Raw genomic sequence first — 7233 nt, 5'->3', positions numbered from 1 at the left:
TATTTGTCAACATATGAATCACCAAAAGTGAGTGGTAGTGGTTTTTAGGTCTAAAAAGGTTTAGTATAGATCATTTTGGCTAACATATTGGGTATTCTCTGCCAGTCTGATAGAGTGTCTTTATGGCCCATTGTCTTTCCCCACAAATTCACCCTTCTCCCAAATTTCCCTATCTCTGCTAAGGGCACAGCCATCCTTCCAGACTCCCAAGCATGCAACCTTAGCCTCCAATGCATATCTCAGTTTTCATGGTCTTGTCAGCTCCTGGGTACTCACAGAATATCAGTAACATGATCATTGCTTTTGTATTAAAGTATATACAACTGTTGTCCATGCCAGGGACCTCCTAACAGATGTTTGGTTCTATCAATTGCCTCTTAGAAGGTGGAATGTCTCCCAAACTTCTGGTTTGTGGCATTGTTGCATTCTCACCTTTGGCTAGGATGTGAAATTCTAGCACTTCATCAGCAGTATTACGTTTATCCAAATTTGGAGCTGAATAGAGGTGTTTTTGTAATGGAACTATGTTTTTAGCATAGCAGAATGGGAAATTTAGTGTTCCTAAATTATACCTTTTTGATGACATTAGAAACATAAAATAAATTTAGTTGTACTAAAGCAAAAAAGAATCTCACTAAGTTCTCTATCAAGTAATAGGCACATACCATAGGAGAAAAATTATGAATGTCAGGGCCATAAATAGTAACTTTGGCATCCTCTCAGCAGGGAGTTACTAATTACCACTACTCATTTCTTTACCTTACCTTTATTGGATGTTCTCTTGCTCAATAATAGTTGTAGATACATGTCATTATTATTTGACTCCTTGCTCTATAGGAAGAGCTTCATACCTGTAACAACGTCAGATATTCAATGTTCCTTCCCTTTACACTGTGTGTTCTGTCTTGGACATTCCAATTTCCTGACACGAGTCAGAATTCTCTTCTACCATGCCATATAATTTTTCTTCAATTTTTGACTTAAAGACCTTCTTTCCCTACATCTTCAAACTATCTGCAAAGTAGAGTTGTTGTTGGGGACAGAAAGGTGGGAGGAAAGAAGTTCCCTTAATCCCTTGTAGGCAAAAAAATGTTTTCTAATTATTTAGTGAAAAGGGCCCTGGAAATTAGCCCAGACTACTATCTTTCTTTCATTTACTCCTGTTGAAAGAGTAATGGCTCAAGGTTGATGGTGAGCACCGTTTCAATCATCTGCTCACTGCTCAGATGTAGGCACTTTGAACCATTTTGAAGATTGCCAGACAAACTGAGCTTAACCTTTTGGGGCATTTGTAAACTAGGGGTGGTGCCCACAGGTAACACATCTAGTTTAGCCAATAATAAATACTGATGGAAATATGAGCAAAGAAGTTATAACATACTAAAAAGATGACCAAATTGTCCATCTCTGACCAGACTGAAATTATATCAGGGATTCAGGGTTGTTTCAATGTAAGAAAAACTGAATCAGCTGGAAAAGCTTTTGACAAAATTAAATATGTTTCTGTTAAAAGGAAAGGAAAAAAGGATACTAGAAAGCATAGGAAAAAATGGACCTTTCCTTAACATGATAAATAACATCTATCTAAAACCTAGAGCAAATATTGCACTAATGGAAAAAGGCTAAGGGCATTTCCAGTGAGATTAGGGATAAAGCAAAGCTGTCCATTACCACCATCAATATTCGATATAATGCTAGAAATGCTGGCATTGTTGTTGCTGTTGTCATCATTGTTAGTCGTCCTCGTTGTTGATCAGTAGTTCACTCCTTGTGACCCTTGTGACCCTTCAGGGGATTTTCGTGGCAAAGATACTGGAGTAATTTTCTATTTCCTTCTCCACTGGATTAAGGCAAAGAGAGGTTAAGTGTCTTGCCCAGGGTCACACAGTTAGTAGTGTCTTGACATCAAATTAGAACTCATGTCTTTATAACTCCAGGCCCAGTGCTCTATCCATTAAGCCACCTACCTGGCACCTATGTTAGCTGTAACAATAACATAAGAAAAAGAAATTGCGACAACAAACATAGGAAAAGATAAATTATGGTTTATTTTGTGGTTCACCTTTCAATCATGTCTAACACTTTGCAATCCTATTTGGGATTTTCTCAGCAAAGACACTGAAATACTTTTCCATTTCCTTCTCTGGCTTATTTTGTAGATGAGGAAACTGAGGCAAACAGGATTAAGTGACTTGCCTAGGATAGTAAGTATCTTCTGGCTTAGCTGCTGGAAAACTGCAGAAGGGATTGCAGTTCCTGCACCTTTGGCAACTCATACTTCCAGCTTTTCATAGGTTACAAAGTCACAATCTAATGTACTCCATATTCCTTTACCTAAGAGAAGGAAATAATAGACACAACAGAAACAGAAGTGGTAACAGGGCCACACACTCCTGGGTCATAGCCTAGGTGGAAAGATAAAGACCAAGACTTCTCTTCCCATCTAGAGTCTTACAACACATCTTCTTCAATCTCTACCAAGAAACGGAGAGCTATTTGTCCTGCTTAAAACTTTTTGAATGCACACTCAGCTCTGGTTCCACAGACAACCAAAAGGTACTTTGTTTAAAATTTACTAAATGGATAAGAGACAGTTACAAGATGCCTATGTATGCTCTCAAGTGGAGATATGAGTTCTTCCATTCTGATTCATGAGGCATTTCTAAAAGTAGGGTCACCTAAGATATATGCCCTCATGATGGAGCTCTCATTTGTCAGTCTTCACATTATAGAAGATTTAAGAATGATTTCCCAACAGATAAATGATCAAACACTATGAACAGGTATATCTCAATGGGAAGAGATTGAAGCTTTCAACAGTCATATAGAAAAATTCTCTGAATCACTAATAATTAGATGGTGCAAATTAAATCAAAAGTTCTACTACATACCCATATGATTGGCGAAGAAGAAGAAGGAGGAGGAGGAGAAGGGGAGGAAGGAAGGAAGGAAGGAAGGAAGGAAGGAAGGAAGGAAGGAAGGAAGGAAGGAAGGAAGGAAGGAAGGAAGGAAGGAAGGAAGGAAGGAAGGAAAATTATAATTGTGGTAGGGGCTATGGAAAAACATGTACACTAATGAAATTGAGATTAGATAACATACTGCACCCAGTAAATATGATTGTATGAATTTGTTCAAGAGCACTCAAGATTCTGAGAAAAGGAATGGAGAATGTGGATTTTCAGGTACTTTCTATCATATTTGTCTATGTTAGCTAAATAATATTAAAATGATACATCATTTTCTTTAGTTACAACTCAAACTAAAATGCATTAACTTAATCCCCTGAATAATTGAATGAATGTGTCCTGGAATCATCTATTCTTCAAATACATATACAAGGAACTGAATTTATTTTAAAGAGAGAAGAAAATAGGCATGCTAATGCACTGTTAGTAGAGCTGTGAATTGACCCGCTACTCTGCAAAGCAATTTGGAACTATGCCCCCACAAAGTCACTAAACTATCTGTACCCTTTCATACAGCTGTCTCACTATCATTTAACTTCCACTGACTACTACCAAGTTTATATTCCAAAGAAATCAAAGGTAAGATCTTCCTATGCAAAAACATTTATAGTAGCTATTGTTTTTTAATGTCAAAGAACTGGAAAGTAAGGGATGAACATAAATCAGAGAATGGCTAAACATATTATGTCACATATAGGACTATCAAAAAAGAGAAGGAAGGAAGGAAGGAAGGAAGGAAGGAAGGAAGGAAGGAAGGAAGGAAGGAAGGAAGGAAGGAAGGAAGGAAGGAAGAAAAAAAGGTTATTGAAGAATTTTTTTCAATACATAGAATAGAACAGAAGGAAACACAGACAAGCAGACCAGCTTTGAAACTTGAATATGCTTAAGAAGAAAAATATGCTGCACATAAAAGAGATTCGTGTTTACATGTATAATACTCATTTTCTGTCTTACATCATATGTGCTCATTTTATTTGGTGCTTGTTAAGTTCAGAATAAAAATACTTACAATTTAAACAAAAAAAAGAATATATACCACCTTCAGTTCCATCCCAGAATCATTGTTCATGTGCCATGTCCAAGTGGAAATACAGAATTTGTTAGCCCACCCGTGAACTCCTCTTTTAGGAGTAAGCAATGTAAGATTTGGGATAACATCTGCAAAGAAATTATTTTCTAGAGAAAAAAATTAGTAGTAAACCTAATCTACAATCTTTCCTTAATCAATTAATCAACACAATTTTTGTGTCTACTTATGTACTAGGTGCTGCCAAGGTGCTAGGAAAATGAATGAAAGAAAGAAAAAGGATTTAAGTAATTACCATGTACAAATCCTGAGCTAGGCACTGAGGATACAAATAGAAAAGTAAGATAGTCCCTGATTTCAGAAAGTCCACATTGTAATGTAGGAGAAAAAACATAAAAAGCCCCAATTTTAATTCATATGGAAAGGTTTCAGGGTCCTTAGGGTACAGCAGAAAAACTGATGGTGATACCTTTTTAAAATTTTTTTCCAAAATGACTTTGATTTTATTTCCTTTGCTTAAGCCAAATCATTAAATCTCACAGTGATTTGGGAGGGGGGAGAACAAAGAGAAGGCTGAGGATTAGATCATGGCTGAGTGGGGTAGGATCAGTGGGGCCACAGGCCTCACTGGGGTAGCTGGAGAAGCACCAACTGTCTGGCAGGCAGGAAGGCGATGTTCTGAGATCGGGAAAGCTAGTATGCAATATCCTCTGTGGTTTCCAGCTTACAAAGCTCTATTAGGCCATCTCCCGCTGTGACCCAGCCAATTGGCAATCAGTTCAGCCACTTTGGAGTCACCCTCAGCTGAGATGATAGCTGCTTTCTTCTGTTGCTCAGCTTTTCCACTACAAATCTGGCCCTCTCTGCTTCCTGCTGAGACACCTGGTTGGCTTCTGCTTGCCTACGTGAACTCCTTCCCAAAGGTCAAATGTGTCAAAGAAACATCATCTAGGATGAGCCCAAAGGTTGCTGCTTGTTCTGTGAGGTCATCACTCACTTGCCTGGAGTCTAATTCTTTCTGGGTGATCAATTTTCCAGCATCAAATCAACCTGCCACTGACTTGAGGATCTCAGTGGTTATGGATGGCAACACCCACTAGTCTTAGTCCTCACCAATGCTGGTGAAAATTTGGGGCAGCTGATCAGCAAAAGGTTGGAAGAGAATGTGTAGAGTGATTTTGATATTTTGTAGATCCTTGCTATGAGTGATTACTGGGACATTTCATGGCCCAGAACGGCAGTCAAAAATACCCATAGGATGATAAAATGAGTCCCTTCCCCTACAACAATATCTTGGACTCCATGAAACCTATCAAAGATGACAGCTCTGTAGTCAGCATCCACATTATATAAGGCAGAGTTGACAACCCCTCCTACAACAGCTAAGCCCAGGCTAAACTTGCCAGTCATGCTTCCTTCAGATGGTCTTCTTCTGCCCTCTCAGACTATGCCTGCGTCAGGTCCCACCTTCTCTCTCTCTCTTTTTTTTTTTTTTTGCCTTTTGGAAGGCAATTGGGGTTAAGTAATTCACCCAAGGTTACAGGGCTAGTTTTTGTATGTGTGTGTGGGGGGGCAGTGTTAAGTTTCTGAGGCCAGAACCTAACTTGGGTCCTTCTGACTCCAGGGCCGGCATTTTACTCACTGTACCACCTAGCCACCTCCGGTCCCACCTTCTCTTCAGCATTTTCTTTAATATCATATCTACTTACAAATCATATTGGTTTCTAATGTTGAACTATTTGATAGTGCCAAGATCTTTGTGAGAACTTCTTTTCCAGATTTTCAGTAACTGTATCTATAAAGAAGATAGTGATGTAGACTCTACAGTTGGTCAGTAGCTGGATGTGGTGGTTGAGGTGATGTCTCTGGTTTGACTCACCTGACACACACTGCCTCTTTTGTTCTTACTCAGGGTTCCTTAGGCAAAAAGTAAGAATGTAATCCAGGCAATGAAGCCATTAAGAAAGACCAAAGAAAAATGTTTACCATTTAATTGTTTCTTTTTAATCTTAGCATTATTGGATTTTTGTAAATTTTTTTAATTTTATATGTCAAAAACAAGAAAGGTTATTCATGACTAGTAGGGATAATTTGGAGTCACTTAGATCTTGTTCACTAGAGGTGGGAAACCTGTGGCCTCAAAAACACATGTGGCTCTCTAGGTCTTCAAGTAGGGTCCTTTGACTGAATCTAAACTTCACAGAACAAATCCTCATTAAGGGGACTTGTTCTCTGAAGTTTGGATTCAGTCAAAGGGTTGCACTTGAGGACCTAGAGGGTCACATGTGGCCTTGAGGTCACAGGTTCCCCACCCCTGGCCAATATACATCTCTTCCTGTCCTGAGTAGGGGGTACCAAAAGACTTATTAGGGCCAAGTGGATTATCAGTCTAACCAACTGTAGCAGCAAGCACCCCAGGGACCCCAGGGTGGCTGCCAACATAGATTTTTAGATCTTTTCTAAAGGAAAGCAACTCAAAATGGGTTAACAAGCTTACTTTAATCAATCAAACATATATTGTTTACCTAGTTCAGGGGGAAAAGGTCAGCACCCTGAACTTCAGAATATACAAAGGTTACAAGCATAAGTTACAAGAACATTTCAGCAGACAGGCTTCCAAACTGTCCAATTATTACATACATCCATACCTAATCCCAGTTACCAGAGAGGGAAGCATCAACATCTGGGTTTTCAAAGCCAGGGGGCTCTCAATGGCTGCCCAGAGTCTCATCTGGTCAAATCACACAACACTTCTCAAACTGAGCCCCAAAGCAAAGCCTCCCATCAGGGCCTATATAGCCTTTTCCTGGCTCAGAGAATGTAACAACCTTCTTGACCCACTGCCCAATCACAAAGTATCTCCTGAGAAACAAGCCTCCCACCACAGGCTCCAGGTGTACTTAAGCCTAGGGGCAGGGAAGATCTTAAAAATTTACATTCCTATAACACCAACATGAACCAAAAAAAAGAAATTGGAGAGCATAACACAATTCATAATGAATGATAGAGATTTTTCACACAAGGGTTAAATCCAAGAAGACAAAATGAATACATACTTATATACATACATACATAGGCACACAACAAAACACACACACACATATACAGACACAAATCTTATATGTCATTTTGTTCAATGGAAAAGGAACTTGTCAGAGTGGCTAGGTGGTGCAGAGAATAGAGCACCGGCCCTGGAGTCAGGAGGACCTGAGTTCAAATCTGGCCTTAGGCACTTAACAC

The 7233-nt window shown here is 39.1% G+C and overlaps 1 pseudogene; it reads right to left on the bottom strand.

The window, feature by feature from the left end:
- Window positions 1-4617: 4617 nt before the first annotated feature.
- On the bottom strand, window positions 4618-5403 carry LOC138170219 (prohibitin 1 pseudogene; annotated as a pseudogene).
- Window positions 5404-7233: the final 1830 nt, after the last annotated feature.

This window comes from Petaurus breviceps, unplaced genomic scaffold (genome assembly GCF_028583685.1).
Source record: "Petaurus breviceps papuanus isolate PSGF00001 unplaced genomic scaffold, PetGlider_PUasm1.0 38, whole genome shotgun sequence".
In the NCBI taxonomy this organism is placed as follows: Eukaryota; Metazoa; Chordata; class Mammalia; order Diprotodontia; family Petauridae; genus Petaurus; species Petaurus breviceps.
This window is presented reverse-complemented; position numbering and strand designations above follow the sequence as displayed.